Raw genomic sequence first — 18281 nt, forward strand, 5'->3', positions numbered from 1 at the left:
TCTTCTTCTTCCTCCGCCGCCTCAGAACGCTCACCTCCGCCACTATCCTCGCCGCCAATATGGCCGCCCCGAGAGCGAGCTCGTCTGGCGAAACCCAAGGCCCTCCCTCCGTCCCCGCCTTTTGTGCTTCCCCCCCCTGCGCGCCTGCGCCGCGCGGGGCTGCGCGGGAGCTGTAGTTCCCTCACCGCCTCAGGCTGCAGGCGCGGACGGCAGCTCGGAACTCCATTTCCCAGAAGCCCACGGGGGAGAGCCCTGAACGGGCCAATGAGAACGTTCCGCCTCCCCTGCCTGTCTCGCCCTCGCTCCCTCCCACCTCCTAGAGTGATAGAAGGATGATGTAATTGCAAAGCGGGCGAAGGGCAGAGCGCGTTCCTTGCGCTGCAACGCATTGTGCCATATCCCGATCCGTGCGCAGCCTCCTCCCACCCCTGCTGTCGCTGCTTCCATCAGCCCCAGCAGCAGCCCAAGCAAAAGGGGGCGGGAATGGGTTGGTAGGGAGGGGGGAAAGGAGAGGGGGGAAAAAAAACCCCAAACAAAAACCCACCCACCCACCCTTTCCACAGTTTGCATCCCCCAAGGGAGCTGCTTGCAAGCTTGGCCCCATGGCTCAGTGACTTGATTTCCAGCCTGGCCTCTTGGTTTTTTATGTTCTTTGTAAAAGGGCAGGGAGCAGCCATCCCAAACCAGGTGAGTTATGCGATGCGTGCGTTGCTGTTGTTATTTCTTCTTTCCTTAATTATAAATATATTCAAGTGGGCTGTCTCCATCGAAAACGTGCAGTGGATGCGCATGCATTGGCGGGGACGCTTTGTCTCCTGCGTTTTGTTTTACTGTTGGAAGGCAAAATCGCCCCAAACAAAGTCGTAACCATAAGGACCGTTCCTCTCTGACTGTTTAATTTTATTTATGGGATAAATCCACCCCAGCTTCCAGGCCAGAGTTACCTGCAAACCTGGTGCAGATAACTGGTGGTTCCCCTTCGTCGTCCTCCTGTTATCTCTCTCCCCCCCCCCCTTTTTCTCTTTTCTTTTTGGGAAGGAAAAGAGATTGCATGTGCAGAATCCCTGCCGAGGCGGGTTTGCCCGCAGAATGCTTCTCCGTCTTTTCTCCTCCTCTCCTTTTCCCCTTCCAGATGTTGGGGTGTGAGTAAATGTCTAGGATGGATGAAGCAACTAATTTCGGTATTGATTGAGCACGGCCGGGTGGGTGGTTTTGGTGGTAGTGGGGAAGCTCCGATGAAGGGAATGACACGTTGAACGATTGTGGGGCGAAGAGATGTGATTTAATGCCAGCTCCGGAGACTTGAGTCAGCTCTTTCATTCTGCCCTCACTCCTCCTCTATCCTTTTTTCTTTTCTTTTTCCCTTTCCCCTTTCTTGAAAGACCTGCTGAATTGGTCCGTGACCGAAATAAATAAACTGAAACTTGGAAGACCGAATAGAGGACTAGAAAAAAATAATAACCAGAAACGTTTCCTATTAGAAATGGCTTTTCTTCCCTCCCCATCCTTTGTAAATGGTGACATGACTAACAGTCGCGGTGGTAGACATGAGTGGTGCTTAAAATATAGAAATAACAATTCTCCAACAGTCCCACCTCCTGCGTGTTTAGGCTGCAATCCTAAACACATTTGGGACTTAGTTGGAGTTACCGCTGAGTGAATACACTTAGGATCACACTGTGACTTCCTGATGAGGCTGCAGTCCTATGCGCACTTACTAGGGAGTAAGCCCCATCAAACTCAGTGGGAGTTGCTCCCGAGGAAACATGCTTTGGATCCCATTGCATGTCTGATACATTATAATAAGAGTATCTTTTTTCAAACAGTCCCCTGCCCCATTTTTCCCTTCCTGACTGATCCTAATGGACTTTTAATCTGAATTAATTTGTGTGTGTTCCCCCCTCCCCCCCTCGACTCTGTTATAACTTAGTTTGCACACTGGTGACCAAATCCCGGTGACCATATGCAAATAATAAATAGCCACAGAAGCAGCTGTGCTGGTACCATTGTGTTCTTCCGGGGAGAAATATGTCCAAATGCAGTTGGCTGGAATCGGTTGCTCTTAATGCCACCAAGATACTCAGAGAGATGGAGGACCCTGGGAATATGACGAGAGTTTTCTGATTGGTTAGGGGAAAGCAAACATTGACACAGCAAAGAGCTGAGCTGCTTGGTCTCTCTCCTGGGCCGAGTTGGCCTCTTAAAACAGAGGGAAAGATCCCCATTGGCCCTCTCCAGCTTCTTTTCAGGAATCCTCTTGAGTTTTGCGAATCTGGCAGCTGCAGCCTGATCCTCTGCGTGCTGACTTGGAAGTAAGTTTCGGTGAGTTCAGTGGTTCCCGAGCAAGTGTGTGGTTAGGGTCGCAGCATCAGTTTCTCGATTCATTTCGGATGCTTGGGTGGCCTGGCGAATAAATTGCAGTCCTTTTTAACTACTGAATGTTTGCATAACTTGGGCTTCTGATCCGGCTGTATTTTAGGTTAGGGACATCTTTGGGGAAACACGTGAACTGTGTGGGGCTTTCGGAACGCAAACGTGGAATCCTATAGGCAGTAGACCTCTTTTTCTCTTTCTTATTACGGATTGGATGCCAATGGAAAAAATTAGAATGGGTAGTTTGCTGTTCCTCCCACCCACCCATCCCCGGGACCCCCACTACTTGGGAGCTGCCAGTCCATGTCCAGCCCGATTCAAAGTGCTGGTATTAACATTTAAAGCCATAAACGGCTTGGGGCCAGGTTATCTGAAGGAACGCCTCCTCCCATATGTACCTGCCTGGACCCTAAGGTCATCCTCAGGGGTCCTTCTCCGTGAGCCCCTGCCAAAGGAAGTGAGGCAGGTGGCTACCAGGAGCAGGGCCTTCTCTGCTGTGGCACCCCGGCTGTGGAATGAGCTCCCTAAGGAGGTTCGCCAGGCACCTACACTATATTCTTTCAGACACCAGGTGAAGACCTTTTTATTCTCTCAGCATTTTAACAGTTTATAAATTTATTTTTAACTCTGCTGTTTTGAATTTGTATTTTAAAAATTGTATTTCTGCACTGCTGCTAATTTTATCCTGGTTGTGGTTTTATATTGTATTTTATGTCATATTTTTATACTGTTTGCCTTATATTTTGAATGGTTTTTAATTTGTGTGAACCGCCCAGAGAGCTTCGGCTATTGGGCGGTATAAAAATGAAATAAATAAATATAATGTAACTGGATAAGAGAGTGTTGGGAAGCAGGGATCTTACTGCAGCCAGGAACTCACTAGGTTGACAAATCATTGCAATATGGAGATTGTAACATGTATTATTTTAATGGGTAGGAACTCTAGGTTGCCTTTACGCCAGTGCTTTCCATCTGCAGAAATGGGATGCGCTGGCAGATAAATGCTACATGGACTAGGAGGGTTGTGGCTGAGTGATAGAGGGACTGCGTTGCACGCAGAAGGTCTCCAGGTGAGGCTTCCCCTGAAACCCTGGAGAGCTGCAGCCAGCTGCTGACAATGCGTGTTCTGGCTCTGTATAAGCCAGCTTCTATGAAGGTTGTAAGGAGTTTTAAAATATTGTGGGCAGCGTCCGATGGGACTGCTGTACTTATATGCGATGGACGCTCTCTGTGGAAACCTGTTGTGGCTGCTGGCGGCATTGGCGCTGCGCCCGAGGTGGCTTACACTGGTGCTGCATTGTGTACATGCAGTTGCTCCATTGGATGCTGCCCTATGCTCCCCGCTCACAGTGTTGGCGCAAGGCATGGCTTTCCCACAGCCCGCACATGGGGTAGGTAACATCGAAATTGGCCCTGTTGCTTAAAGGGACTCATTTCCAAATAAATATGTTGAGGACCAAGCTGCAGATGCATCTGAAATCACAGGTTGCAACAGGACTCTGCATGACTGGTTTTAGGTTTGAGGGACTCCTTGAGACCACTCCTCCTGTGTTAGTAGGTCTCGCTGGAAGACTTGCCTGGCAGTGTTGGGCATTAGCGGTGTCCTGATCACTGCTGGACAGTGAGCTGCCTGTTCCAGTTTCCCACAGTGCACCTGGTGTTGTGGGAAACTAAAATGGCAGCTCTCCAGATCCAGCAGCCCAGCACTGGTCGAAGGCCCAGGGCAAGCATTAGCCACAGGCTCTGTTGGGAGTCCAGTAGCTGCCCGAGGGTGCAGCATCCTAACACAGCACCTGGGACTCTGCCACTCTGATCCTAAACACGCTGACTTGAAAGTAGATCCCATTGATTTCTATGACATGGCCCACACCTTAGACACAGGATGCATGTTTTACATGCAGAAGGTCCCAGTTTCAATCCAAGTAGGACTGGAAAAGGTTTTCTCTGAAGCCCTGGAAAAGCCACTGCCAGGCAAGGTAAACAAGACTCTGCTAGGTAAACGATATGAAACAGCTTTCTTTGTTCTTCCTTTCCTGGTATTTAGATTGTAAGCTCCTCAGGGCAGGGACTTGACTTCTTTGCTTATACTACTTTGCAAAGAACCACATAGTTTGACACCATAGCAAACAAATAAGTGTAGATCTCCATGCATTCAAGGGTTGCTGTCAAGTAAGTTTAGCCTGGACTGCAGCCAAAGTTGGGAGCAATCTCATTGTAAATCAGAGGACTTTCAGCTCACTGTATTTAGAATTAAAGCAGTTGTTAAAATTGTGGAAGGACCCCAGATCCCTCACCAGTTGTGTCTGCCTCCCAAAGCTACAATTTTTAGAAAAAATGTTCCAATGGTTTGGGTTTTCTGGAAAATTTTGAATTGAATTTGGTCGATTGGCGTTGGGTCATCCTGTGCCTACTTACTCAGAAGTGACTCTCATTGAATCCAATGGACATTACTGCTGAGTAAACATGTGTTCTGTGACCTGCCTTAAAATGGTTTATGAATTGCACACCAGACAATGCTTTGACCTGGTTTGCACAAAATACTAACCCATGGTTTGTTGCCCTATCCAGGGTTTGTCTGGCAGACGATTAAGCAAACCATGGTTTGTTTTCTTAATTCTTGGGTTGTTTGTTTCTTTCTTTCTTCACCCACTCACTCTTTACATCTCAGATGCTTTTGTGGCACTATAGTACTGGCATGTAGAGTGGCTGGGTTTTGTTTCTTACCATCCTTACCTGCGATCTCTGTAGCCTGGGAAAACAACCCATCATTTTGGGTTCACACGTAATGACAACCTATGGTTTAAACAACTCAACAGTAAACCATAGGTTCTCTTTCTAACTCAGTTCACACAACTTGCCGGACTCACCGTGATTTATTTAACACAGGATGAGCTGAGGTTAAATAAAAGCGCACCCTTTTTGAATAGGCAGCCCTGGTGGGATTGTGTTGTGTTGTGCAAATCCTTGGTTTGTTGTAGGATTACGCAAGGGTGAGCCTGGCATGTTGTGCAGACCGGGCCTCTGGGTTGTTCCTGGTTAATAGACCGTGGTTTGTTCATTCAGCTGGGTTCACACATCCCAATAACCCAGAATTCAAGAACGCATGGGTTAAAATAAACCATGGGTTAGCATTTTGTGCGAATCTGGTCTTTGTGCTGGTCCCTGCACGAAATTCCTTTGCTGCAAGGATATAGCTCAAATTGAATCCATGTGTTGGGCTCAGGATCCATTCCAGCTGCCTCTTCTTGCCGCTACCACATAGATTTATTCAGGCGCTTCCCTTGTGTAACTGACACTGTTTTGTCCTCTGGCAAACTTTCCTCGGAAACGCATTGCCGGGGGGCTGCTGCGTGACATGAGTTCAGGATGAACAATGAACCCCCCTGTTCCTTGACTTCAGTGCGTTTGTAAACACTGACACAATGGCCACAAAGCTGATGTTGCGGTACATACCATTTGATATCGTTTTTATCTTGTGAGTTCAATTCCTGTGGGATAAACATTCTTTGGCTCAATCTCCTTGCATTTGTATTTGATCTGATTTCGCTTCCTTCCTCCCTTATTGTTAAAGGAGAGGAATAATAAAGCAACTGCCCAGGTCCTCTCTGTTCCCTATGGATTTCTTTTGTGCTTAGAAGTGTGTGTGTGTGTGTGTGTGTGTGTGTGTGTGTGTTTTGCACAGCCCCCATCCCCCCCCCCCCTCTCTACAAGGTGTGGATCCTGAAATATAGTTTCCTGTGCTGGCTAGAAAAACAGAGGATTTTCTGCCAGTGACTTTTTCGTTGGCTCTGAAGGACAAGCTGTGGATGTGCTGTGAAAAGTATGTACTGGGGTCTCCTTTGGCGAATTGGCGATATGTGAGTTATGAGAAAACTATGCAAGGATTTTCGGAAAAAGGGCGTGTTGGGAGTCTCAAAATCCAAATGTAGCACTTTTGAAGCATACTTGTTAAAAAGTCGTTTGTGTAACTGCGCCCGTATTTGTTGGTTAAAACTGCCTTTCTCCCCTTGTCCGAAACCTTTGGGACTGGTAACAATATAGCCCCGTCATCGTCATGATCATCATCTTAAAGAATGAACGCGGCTTCACATGGATAGGAATAGCCTTTGTGCTGATATAGTGACGTTGGACACATCATGCCAGCCCTGTCTGAGAGCAGCAATGCCTGCTGACACCTCTATGCATGGCCTCTGCCATGTTTTACCCTATAGACCCCTGAGGGAGGGGTATGGCCACTCCATTCCTCAGCAGAGGGCAGTAGGCAGACTAATAACTCTGTGCTTCAGCCTACTCATCTCTCCTAGCTTCAGCCTGTATGAACTGCAAAGCTATGCGCTGATTAGGGAAGTCTTCCCCTAGTGAGAAGTCCGTCCAGTGCATTTCCCTGACGGGCGGCTGCCCCACGGCAGGTCTATAATATTGTCCTTCACCCTGCTAATCTCATTTGGCTTCAATCTATGGATTGCAAAACTATGTGCTGGTTAAGGAATACTGTCCCTAGTGGTGGAACATTTGATTGCATACTTCAACAACATGGATACATTGGGCACATTAAAATGAATTAAAATGCATTAATGCATTTTTAAAAACAAAATAATCCTTGGGCACAGACTCTTACAGTCCCCTAAATATGACCACCAAGTTTCAGTTGTCTAGGTTTTGTGGCCTTGGGGTTATGATGGTGACGGACAGACAAATCCTCTTTTATTATAGATTATTATTATTAACAAAAACTCTTTCTTAGCTCCAGTTCTGTGCACCCTTACTTGGAACAGAGCCCACTGAACTCAGTGTGACTTCATTCAGAGTAAACATATATTATACTGTGCTGCAGAATATGGGGAAATGCTCTGTTGCTATAGGTAGGGCCTTATTCTAAGGGAGAAAACCCCATCCACCTTGATCCAGCAAAGGAGAGTCTATCGGGAAATAAGTTTTTGTATATACAACTGATACAGGAACTCTTATGGATGCTCGCTTGTGTCCCAACTGACCAGTGTGGGCCTCCCCATTTGGCCCTGCTATTAATTGCACACTCCGAGTGCTTGATTAGGACCATCACTGGTGATTGCTGGTGATCTGTTTTAGCTTAGGGTGGTCTCGGTGCCTTCAACCACAGTCAGATTGGAGCCTTTTGTGCCTGATTCAGAAGAAGCCGGTCAAGTTGAGCTGCTTGGATTCCAGCCACCAGTAAGACCAAAACTACAAGGCCGGCCTGCCCATATTTCAGTTGTTACCCGATATGGTGCCATATAAGTAGTATGCCAGTAATTCCCATTTTGAAGCCCTTGAAATATTTGAAATGCAAAAGGCACTATAAAGGGCGCCCGCTGAAAGCCTCTTGTAATCTGCTCTAATCTGCCTAAAGTTAGAGTGGGATATAACTATAGCAAACAACAGAATACTTCCAGTTCGGAGAGCAAGACTTGATGAGTAGGGTGGGAAAAATATTCCAGATGCTGGGTTGCCTAGACCCTGAGACATGTTGATTATTTTTTCTTCCCTGCACAGAGCTAACGCCTTGATTTTAGCGTTCAGGCTAAAAGAAAAATTTCAGGTTCCTAATCTAGCATGCCAGTTCTTATTCTGTTATATGCAAGGTAAGACAGCTAGAACTGTTAAACAAGTTCTGATTAAGAGGCTGCCACTGTACAGCCAGTATGGCCAGAACTGGTTATACATGCAGCGGAACCAGAATGTTTATATGGAACTTTGTCGCCCATTGGATCACGTAAGGGAGGCCTTCCTCCATACGGATGCCAATTTGATGGGTGGGAAAGGTGTTAGGTTTACTTGACCTCATGAGATGACCTTGCAGTAGCATGGAAGTCTCTGCATGCAGAGCTATGCATTCTAGCCCTATAGGTTTCGGTACCTGCCATAGTCCACGGAGTGTGAATTGTTCACTCCATGGATGACTATTTGCGTGTTGCGCTTGGGTGATGCGGAAGTGGAGCTCTGTGGAGTAGAGTGTTCACACTCTGTCGAGTAGTCATCTCTCCTCCCCTCTGCCCTGGTGGCGCTGGTTCCTGCTTACCTTATTGGGGCGCCAGCATTCTGTGGGGATGGGAAACGCAGTGCGCGGAGATGCACCCCGGCTCTTGCCAGAGCGATGGCAGAGGAGGCGCATTGATTCTACCTCCTGTCAGGAGAAGCGATGCCTCTACTGCCGCTTCTTTCTCTGGCAATAGCCTCAGCGCGTCTTTCGTAGTGGCCATCGCCGGAGAAAGAAGCGGTGGTGGAGGCATCACTCTTCCTGACAGGAGGTGGAATCCATGCGCCGTCGCTCCGGTGGGTGCATCGTCTCCCCTGTCATTGGAGGTGATGTGCCTGCTGGTTCTCGCTGTGGCGGCTGTGCAGGGACAGGCCACGGGGATAGCGCTCATCGGATGGATCTTGTCCCCTGGCATGTGACCATTCCGCAGCCTCTTGCTTCTGCAGTGGGCACAGTGCATGTTTCTCCATGTGCAACAGCCACAGAAGCAAGAAGTGGTAGAGTGGTCTTGTGTATCAGAGGACAAGATCCATCTGCCGGTGAAGGGTATGTTGGCGCTGAGCCATCTGATCCCCTGTCAGGGATGACGTTGCTCGACACTGACGCGCCCTTCCCAGTCAGTGCCATAGCAACAGGGAAGTGGGTGGCTCTACCAATGCTGCCCCCTTCCCTGTTGCCATGGCCCGGACAGGGAAGGAGGTGTGCTGCGGCGGTGCAAGGATCTGTCTGCAGCTGTCATGAGCGAGGGCCATCCCCATTTGCCAGAAGAGAAGGGGAGTCCTTTGCATTGGCAGGAGAGATGCTTGGGTGTCTGATTCGCCTTCTCTTCTGGAAAATGGGGAAGGGATGCGCTCATGACAGCTGCAGACAGATCCTTGCGCCCCTCTGCCCTGATAGCGGCAGATGGATTTCTCCCACGGTTTGACGTTACGTGTCAAGCTGTGGGAGACATCCTTTGCACCCCCCGCGAAACATTTGGAGATCGGCTCGAGGGGATGGACCCTGTAAACATGGGAAATAATCCACAGAGCCCATCACACAACACAATAATCAATGGTTGTGCAGATAGTCAACTCTGCATGTTGTTGGTTATTTCTCGGAAATAACCAACAGTGGCATGGTATTTTCTTAACAGATGACACATTAGTCAACGGGACTATTTAAGCAACAGTTACTTATATAGTCCACTGTTGACTTATGTGTTGTCCGAACTGAGCCATTGACTACTCGCACTGTAAGCAAATTAAGACAAATGTTTTGGAGTGAATCATAGAATAGTAGAGTTGGTAGGGGCTTTTAAGGCTATCGCGTCCAACCCCCTGCTCAATGCAGGAATCCACCTTAAAGCATCCCTGACAGATGGTTGTCCAGCTGCCTCTTGAAGGCCTCTAGTGTGAGAGAGCCCACCACCTCCCTAGGTAACTGGTTCCATTGTCGTAGAGTTGTGGAGTTGGAAGGGACCCCAGGATCTTCTGGTCCAGCCCTCTGCAATGTGCAGAAAATCCAATTAAACTATCCAAGATAGTGGCTGCCCAGCCTCTTCTTAAAAACTTCTAGAGATGGAGAACCCACAACCTCTGTAGGTAGACTATTCCACTGTTGAACAGATCTTACCGTCAGGAAGCTTACCCTTATAGTTAATCGAAAACTAGGTAGCTGTAACTTATACCCGTTATTTGGGGTCCTAATTTCTGTGGCCATGGAAGATAGTTCTTGAGCATCTTCCCTGTGGCACCCTTTTATGTACCTGGGCACTGCTAACCTGTCTCCCCTCAGTCTTCTTTCCTCCAGACTGAACATCCCACATTCCTTCAGCCTGTCCTCATAGTGCAGGTCTTCAGGTCCATGTATCATCTTTGTTGCTCTTCTCTGAACCTGTTCTAACTCGTTAGTGTCGTGCAATGTGGAAATTAGCAGCACTCCTCAGGATCCAGCGGTGGGCTTTCTTGATGAATAAGGAGTCTTCTCTGTTGTATTCTCTCTCTTTAAAGTGACTACTTAAACGGAAAAATGAACCCTTTGCAATAACTATACGTTGTTGATGATCCTACGTAATTTTAATTTCAACTGGGGTTGCAGTTGGCCTGCTTATGTAAGTGGGTTAATGGAAAAGTTAAGTTGTATGTAATGTCTAATTTCATCAGTAACTGCTAGCATTAGGTTGCAGGCTGCAACAGCAGGAGTCAACATGAACCTGAAGGATTTTATTTATTACATTTATATCCCACCTTTTCCCCCTCTTGCAAGGAACCTAAGGCGGGCATACATGGTCCTTTTCATAACCATTTTATTCTCACAACAACCCTATGACATAGGTTTGGCTGAGAGTGTTTGGCCCAAATTCATCAAGTGAGTTTTATGGCTTAGTAGGCACTAGAACCCAGATCTCCTGAATCCCAGTCCAACACTCTAACCATTACACCACACTGTCTCTCTGTTCAGTTTAGGATAGGCCTGGGAAATCTTCAGCCCATGGGCCAATTTGCACAGCGAATCTGGGTCCCCCACTGCAGTATGGGTGGAGGAGTGCTCATTCAGGGCTGCGGCCTCGTTCAGGGCAGCTTCACCTGCCCCACATCCTCTGCAGCGGGAGGCAGGAAGGCGGGTCCTTGACCGAAGCGCAGGTTGGAGCCGCTCCAGCCCATGTGTCAGTAGAGGGCCAGTAATGTAAGTGGGAGTGGCATCTGGAGGGAGGCATGGTTGGTTCATTTGCACTCCCCCAAATTTCAGTTCCCCAGCCCTGTTGGAGCTGTTGGCCTGAGGTTGAAGACATCACGCAAAAGACTCATTGACTGGGGTCTAAGCTGTTTTTCTGAAGGCACCCGGAGGCAGCTGGATGAAGATGATAAGTCAGACAGGCATGGCCTGAAACCAAAAAACCCTGCCATGAGCTGGAAGTATTTACTGCTAGGCTTGGTTAATGAAAGCCAATGGGGTGTCTCTAGGAGAAGACATGTTGGAACCTGAACAAGATAGTTTTGTCATCCCCCCCCACCGACTCTGCAGTCTTGGAGATCTTGCACAAGGATCACTAGAGTTCAGGCCATTTGTATCTTGCATGCTTTCCAGATGTTTTAGATTATCCCACCCACCCCCAATCCCTGAGCCAGAGAATTTTAATTCAAACCATTTGGAGGGCACCAGGTTGCCTAGCCTGAAGGCCAGAGCAACATGTAATGTCAGCAAATACTGGATAGTAAAGGTGTTATTATTACAACACGTTCCTGGAACTGTTATATATTGGAGCCCATAAGGGCATGCTGTGACAAATTTGCAAGGCATTTTGATAAAGTTGTCCATACTTGCTCTGACCTTGATGCCATTACAGGTAGTTCCTATTGAGGCATCTAGAACACCATCTAGTCAGGTTTTATGGGCTTGTTTCAGTTGAATTGGTCTGAGAATCATAGAATCATAGAATAGCATAGTTGGAAGGGGCCTACAAGGCCATCGAGTCCAACCCCCTGCTCAGTGCAGGAATCCACCCTAAAGCATCCACGACAGATGCTTGTCCAGCTGCTTCTTGAAGGCCTCTAGTGTGGGAGAGCCCACAACTGATTCCATTGTCGTACTGCTCTAACAGTCATGAAGTTTTTTCTGATGTCCAGCTGGAATCTGGCTTCCTTTAACTTGAGCCCGTTATTCCGTGTCTTGCACTCTGGGAGGATCAAGAAGACATCCTGGCCCTCCTCTGTGTAACAACCTTTTAAGTCTTTGAAGAGTGCTATCATGTCTCCCCTCAATCTTCTCTTCTCCAGGCTAAACATGCCGAGTTCTTTCAGTCTCTCTTCATAGGGCTCTGTTTCCAGACCCCTGATCATCCTGGTTGCCCTCCTCTGAACACACTCCGGCTTGTCTGCGTCCTTCTTGAATTATGGAGCCCAGAACATTGACAAGGTGCTTGGAGGGATTTACTGGGTGGATCCCAGAGGCAATAAGTGCCTCTTTACACCTTGGTGTATCCACTCCTTAAGAACCCCCTCCCTGGATTCAGAAGACTATTACCCAATTTCAGATATCTCCTATTGGGGCAAGGTACTCAAAAAGGTGTTGGTGGTACAACTCTAGGCACTATTGGATGCCTAGCACATAGTTAAACTATGGAATTCACTACTAGAAGATGTAGTGATGGCCACCAATTTGGATGGCTTCAAAAGGGGGTTGGATAAATTCCTGGGGGAGAAGGTTTTCAATGGCTACTAGTCCTGATAACTATGTGCTACCTCCAGTAGCAGAGGCAGTAAGCCTGTATACACCAGTTGCTGGGGAACATGGGTGGGAGGGTGCTGTTGCTTGTGGGTTCCTTGTCAACAGCAGGATGGCCACTGTATGAAGAGAGTGCTGGACTAGATGGACCCTGAATCCATCTTTGTCATTGGACACCCAGGTGGCCTCAACTTCGGTTGGTATGCCAGCTACGCCCATTCCTGGATAGGGATAGCCTAGCCACGGTCATTCATGCACTGGTAACCTCACGATTAGACTACTGTAACACGCTCTATGTGGGGCTACCTGGGGGTGTGATTTGGAAGCTACAGCTTGTGCAGAACGCAGCAACTAGGGTGCTCACGCCTAGCTCTGCCTACATAAAACCAGTGTTAAAAGAACTTCACTGGCTGCCTGTTAGCTACTGAGCCATGTACACGGTCCTGCTATTATCCTATAAATCCCTAAACAACTTGGGACCAGGATACCTGGCAGACTGCCTTCCCTTATATACACCCAGGCGACATTTACGGTCTTCAGAGGAGGCCCTGCTCATCATTCCGAGATGAATAGAATGTCGTCATGAAGAACCTCGATGGTGGGCCTTCTCTGTAGCGGCACCCACCCTCTGGAAAACCCTCCCTTGTGCTGTTCGGGAGGCGGAAAATGTAATATCTTTTAAACACCTCCTAAAATATATATCTTTTTAGACAAGCCTTCCCTGGACTGTAATTTCTGTTGGTTTTATGTGACTTTTAAAGTTGTGAAGTTTTAATCTGGAGACAAGCTGGAGCGTGTTCAGAGGAGGGCAACCAGGATGATCAGGGGTCTGGAAACAAAGCCCTATGAAGAGAGACTGAAAGAACTGAGCCTGTTTAGCCTGGAGAAGAGACGATTGAAGGGAGACATGATAGCACTCTTCAAATCCTTTAAAGGTTGTCACATAGAGGAAGGCCAGGATCTCTTCTCGGTCCTCCCAGAATGCAGGACACGGAATAACGGGCTCAACTTAAAGGAAGCCAGATTCCAGCTGGACATCAGGAAAAACTTCCTGACTGTTAGAGCAGTACGGCAATGGAATTAGTTACCTAGTGAGGTTGTGGGCTCTCCCACACTAGAAGCCTTCAAGAGGCAGCTGGACAACCCTCTGTCAGGGATGCTTTAGGGTGGATTCCTGCATTGAGCAGGGGGTTGGACTCGATGGCCTTGTAGGCCCCTTCCAACTCTGCTATTCTATGATTCTATGTTGTTATATTATGGTTTTAGCTGTAAACTGCCCAGAGAGCCTAGGCTGTTGGGCAGTATAAATATGTAATAAATAAATAAATGTACCATCTGAGTGTCCGGCTTTGTGTGCTGTCGTCTTGATTTGGAGCATGAAGCAAGCGCTAAGGTGAATTCTTGCCATTAGTGCTGATCACTAATTTCAGAGGACTCCCCCCACCCCCTGTATACTTTAATACCTTCAGTCTGTGTTTATGCCCCTTCAATTGATGGCTGTATTTCATTTTGCTATGGATTTTGCAACCATAATGCAAAATCCTCTACACTGTAGAATTCTGCTTAATTTAAGGAGGGTACGATTTAGGTTTCCTTGCTACAGAACTTTATATATTTATATTTTTTAACAAACAAAATATCTTGGTTCAGAGGTTAAGCACTGCTGATTTCAGTTGGGCTTGAACATACTGAACTGTATGCTGGATTGTGCCCAGGGCTTTCAGAAATCATTTGAAGCAGAGGACAAAGGACACAAATAGGGATTTTCAGAAAACCATACTTTTTGCATTAGCTGAGGAATGGATGACTTCAGTTTCTCCCCATCCTCCCCCAATTCTCCCCACCCATTTATTTGATTTCATCCTGCAGTAAATGAGCTGTTTAGTTGGTGGCACAACTCTGTGTGTGTGAGTGTGAACTGAACTTTTTTCTTTTATTCATAGCATTTATAAATCTAATAGTTTAGTTTTATCAGTAAGTATTGAGCTGGGATTAATCTTTCACAACCTCCTTCAACCCGGTTCCTTTCAGAAGTGTTGGACTATAGGTCCCATCATTCCCATTCAGCATGGCTATCAACTCCCATCATTATGAGCCAGCATGGCCAGCTGGGTGCCCTCTAGATCTGTTGGGCATGGCTATGCTGATGGAGAATGATGGGGAATTGCAGTCCAACATATCTAGAGGGCACCAGGTTGGGGAAAGCTTGATCTGTCAGATCTCACTGCTGGGTTTTCCAGTCCTTTAGATCCTTGTAGCTCCAACTGGTGCGCAGAGAGTTGCGTTGAACTGTAGTACAGTTCTGTGCAGTGAACGTTTCTAGCGCTTGGGAAATCTTGAACACGAAGGCAGCACAGTCTGAAAAAAAGAAGCAAGTTTGGGCAGAAAGCTTCCATCTTGTCAGAAGCATGAGGCTTCATTGAAGGATTTCATTTTCTTTAAAATTACAGGCTGTATATCTCCGGTTTCCATGCCTTCCACACCTCGCAGTCTGCTAGTCCTTAAAACAACAACACCCACACCCACATACCACCCCTCCTCTGCATTTTTGAAAAACTGACTCTTGTAAGTAAAATAAGCAGATGTGCGGGCTTGTGTTGACACCAACATTTCACACAGTTTTGCAACCTGGCAAAATTGTAGAAGTCAGTATTTGCTAGTGGTGCCCATCTCAAGGGAGTTACATATCTGGAAGGCATCAGATGGGGAAAGTGTGCTTAGTATTAAGCATTTACATTGGTCTCTCACTCTTCCTGCAAGATCGCAGGCTAGCACACATGGGGTTATCCCATTTTTCCCACAACAGCCCTGTGAGGTAGGCTGTGCTGAGAGAGAATGATTTATCCTAAGGCTACCCAGTGAGCTGCATTCTTGGGCAGGTGTTGGAATCCACCTCTTTTCTATATCGAAGGCCAGCTTTCTTTCAAGCCTTCATTCTACCAGCTGTCAAAATTGTGAGAGCAAGCATGGAACTATTGCTTGAGGCTGCAGGCATGGGTGGAAACAGTAAAAAGGATTTCCTCCTTTGGAGACTATTATACCCACCCACCCCAGATGAGGAAGCAAAAAAGCTTTACGTTTTCGTAAAGGCAGCATCTCTCTATGAAGGGTAATCTTAGCGGGAAAGTGACACGTTGAAAACCTTGTCCAGAAGTTAACTAGCCCTCCAGGAACTCTGTCCTGCGATGAAAAGTGGCGTCTGCCATCTCAAGTGGCTAGACATAATGAGAGCTTGGGGTTTCTTTCCATTTCCAAGACTTTAGTTTCATAGCCAAGGCTTGCACAATGTGTGTCCCACAAAGCCAAAGAGAGTCCACCAGCCATGCCTTGTGGCCTACCGAGCTCAGTAACTGGTATTTCACTAATGCAAAGGGCCAGTGCCAGGGATTGGCATCATCGGGCAGTTGCCAAGGTCCATATAGTCCAAAAGAGGGCTTATTGCTGATCTCTAGAGTCCTCTGGCCCTGTTCGCTTCCTCCTTCCTGTCTTTTCCAGCTCACCTGCCCTCTCCAGGTGTAGTGGTGACGAGGAGAGCAAGGAAATGGGTCAGAAGCCTCCACTCGCCTTGCCCTCTCCTTCTCAGCAGTGGTATAAGCTAGGCTGATGGTTGTGAGGCCCAGAAGAAGTTTCTCCTAATGTTCAACCACAATCTACCCTTCTGTATCTTAATGTTTAACCACAATCCACCCTCCTGTCCCTTAAGTCCATTAGATCTGGTCCTGCCCTCTGGGGTAGCAGAGAAACAAGTTCTTCCTCTCTTCTGTCTTTGAAGAGTGCTATCATGTAACCCCATCCTGTGATTTCTCTTCTCCAGGCTTGTGGGCTTCCGGTTGGTCCCTGTGCGAACAGACTTCTGGAGTAGATAGGCCTTGCCTAAACCAGCATATTCTTCTGTGTTTTGTCAACCTTTTGGGCCAGACTGAATTGGTCAAGGAGGGCCACAAGGCCTAAGATTTCTATCTAAGATCTTAAGGAGCAGAGTTGTAGGTTTTTTCCCCCCAGGGGGTTGTACTAGCGGATGGAGAAGTTCAAGCATTGCAATTAAGTGGGCCACAGAGGAATCTGTGTCCTTGGCTCTAGTACTCAAGATTGGATAGAATCCAGTTCTTTTTCCTTTTGCTGCACTGTTCCTCTGGCGTCCCACCTGCTGCTTCTTTTTAAAGTCTCCCAAACTTTTATCGATTGCAGCCAGCAACTGTGACCCCGGCCGCGTTCAGCAGAGCAAATCTGTCGAGTAAAGGCTGCGCTTTTCACACATGGTTACTCTTGCTCTGCTTTTTTAATAGGACACGTGACAGGATGTGCTTTTCTTCTTTTCCTTTTTTAAAATGAGGTTCCTTGGCGTGAATTGCTTGGGTACCCTTGTGAAATTCTTTCTTTTTTGGCAACAAAATCAAGAGGCTTATGTGGCTGGCCTAGGTGCACCATTGTCCTGATCCAGCAAAGCCGTTACGGTCACGGTTTTCACAGGTCGCCATGTCATGTGGAAACCCCACTTTTTTATTGCCTTTTTGACACATCAGCTCTCTGTAAATTAAAAACTAGCTCTAAGATTGGCATGTGACCATACTGATCAGTCTCAGGCCTGGAAATGGCGGATGTTCCCCCAGGGAGCTATCCTGTACCCATCAGACCCAGTCCACTTCCTAATGAACCAGCCAACCAGCCATCTGATAAATTGTCCACCTGAATGGATGTCATTCAGAAACTTCCCCTCTTGGAACACAGTTTTCCTTGAGTAATGAACAACTCCATTGAACCGCCCAGAGAGCTTCGGCTATTGGGCGGTATAAAAATGTAATAAATAAATAAATTGAAAGGCTGGCATCAAAATTTTCAAAATCCTTATTGGCTGGGCCCAAATCATGAGCCTCATGTGGCACAGAGTGGTAAAGCAGCAGTTTCTGCAGCTGAAACTCTCCCCACGGCCTGAGTTCGATCCCAGCGGAAGCTGGTTTCAGGCAGCCGGCTCGGGTCGACTCAGCCTTCCATCCTCCCGAGGTCGGTAAAATGAGGACCCAGTTAGCTGGGGGAAAGGCAATAACGGCCGGGGAAGGCAACGGCAAACCACCCTGCTATAAGGCCTGCCAAGAAAACATCAGCGAAAGCTGGTGTCCCTCCAAGGGTCAGTAATGACTCAGTGCTTGCACGAGAGGTTCCTTTCCTTTCCTTTCCTGGGCCCAAATCAGCAAGTGGCATTAAACCCCCGTTCCCAAGGCCACATATCCAACACAAAATTGCACCCTTGAATGCATCCTGGAAGAGGGGATTCTTTTCCTATTGGGGGTGGGGTCTGATATTGATAGTCACGTTGTGGCACCCTGGTTATGGAATACCCTCCCATTGGAGGCCCGACTGACGTTGGTTTCATTTCTGTGCCAAGTTAAAACATGGCTTTTTATCCAGGCCTTTGAGGGCTGAATTCCCCATGGTTGCACATAGTTTTAATTGGTTTTAATTTGTTAACGATTTGATACATTTTAAACTGTGTATATTGTTTATGGTTTTACATTGTTCTGATTTTATCCGTACACTGCCCTGAGATCCCAGTGATATAGGGTGGGATACAAATGTCTTAATAAATAAAATGAGTCATATCCAGATGTAAATAAGCAGATGTTTTTAATCTGGTAACTTTTACAAAGACTTTGGGATAGTTCAGCAGCTTCCATCACTGCAGGGCCAGACACGGGGAGACAAAGATAAT

At 47.3% G+C, this 18281-nt stretch overlaps 1 protein-coding gene across 3 annotated transcripts in view; it reads left to right on the plus strand.

Annotated features, from left to right (window-relative positions):
• The first annotated feature begins 580 nt into the window (after positions 1-580).
• RAB30 (RAB30, member RAS oncogene family) overlaps positions 581-18281 on the plus strand; it is a 58324-nt gene continuing 40623 nt past the window's right edge. For 2 of the 3 annotated variants that reach the window (XM_063127211.1, XM_063127213.1), the window contains exon 1: positions 581-687. The gene's annotated coding sequence lies outside the window, so the exon portion shown is untranslated. Of the gene's footprint in view, positions 688-6161; positions 6194-18281 lie in introns of those variants that run through there. The other variant, XM_063127212.1, reaches the window with a different exon arrangement.

Source organism: Elgaria multicarinata, chromosome 5, assembly GCF_023053635.1.
Source record: "Elgaria multicarinata webbii isolate HBS135686 ecotype San Diego chromosome 5, rElgMul1.1.pri, whole genome shotgun sequence".
Taxonomy (NCBI): Eukaryota; Metazoa; Chordata; class Lepidosauria; order Squamata; family Anguidae; genus Elgaria; species Elgaria multicarinata.